This window comes from Lupinus angustifolius, unplaced genomic scaffold (assembly GCF_001865875.1).
Source record: "Lupinus angustifolius cultivar Tanjil unplaced genomic scaffold, LupAngTanjil_v1.0 Scaffold_555, whole genome shotgun sequence".
Lineage (NCBI taxonomy): Eukaryota > Viridiplantae > Streptophyta > Magnoliopsida > Fabales > Fabaceae > Lupinus > Lupinus angustifolius.
Window position 1 is genome coordinate 25,669 of NW_017727898.1, and position 1,065 is coordinate 26,733.

A 1,065-nucleotide genomic window follows, 5' to 3' on the forward strand; every position below is an offset into this window, starting at 1 on the left:
CTCATCCTATCCTCATCCTCATCCTCATCCTCATCCTCATCCTCCTCCTCATCCTATCCTCATCCTCGTCCTAATCCTCATCCTCATCCTCATCCTATCCTCATCCTCTTCCTCATCCTCATCCACGTCCTCATCCTCATCCTATCCTCATCCTCATCATCATTCTCTTCCTCATACTATCCTCGTCCTCATCCTAATCCTCTCCACGTCGTCATCCTTGTCCTCGTCCTATCCTCATCCTATCCTCTTCCTCATCCTCATCCTCATCCTACCCACGTCCTCATCCACATCCTAACCTTGTCCTCATCCTCATCCTTATCCTCTTCCTCGTCATATCCTCGTCTTCATCCTCATCCTATCCTCATCCTCATCCTCATCCTATCCTCATCCTCATCCTCATGCTCACCCTCATCCTATCCTCATCCTCATCCTAATCCTCATCCTCATCCTCATCCTATCCTCATCCTCTTCCTATCCTCATCCTCATCCTCATTCTCTTCCTCATCCTAATCCTCTCCACGTCGTCATCCTTGTCCTCATCCTTAACCTATCCTTATCCTCATCCTCATCCTATCCACGTCCTCATCCTCATCCTATCCATGTCCTCATCCTCATCCTCATCCTCTTCCTCATCCTATCATTGTCTTCATCCTCATCCTAATCCTCCTCCTCCTCATCCAATCCTAATCCTCAAGCTCATCCTCATCCTATCCTCATTCTCATCCTCCTCATCCTCATCCTAATCCTCATCCCCATCCTCATCCTGATCCTATTGTCATCCTCATCCTCAACCTCATCCTCATCCTATCCTCATCTTCATCCTCATGCTCTTCCTCATCCTATCCTCGTCCTCATCCTATCCTAATCCTCCTCCTCATCCTCATCCTCATCCTATCCTAATCCTCATCCTCACCCTCATCCTATCCACGTCCTCATCCTCATCATGTCCATGTCTTCATCCTCATCCAATCCTCATCCTCATCCTTATCCTCTTCCTCATCCTATCCTCATCCTCATACTCATCCTCATCCTATCGTCATCTTCCTCCTCCTCCTCCTCCTCCTC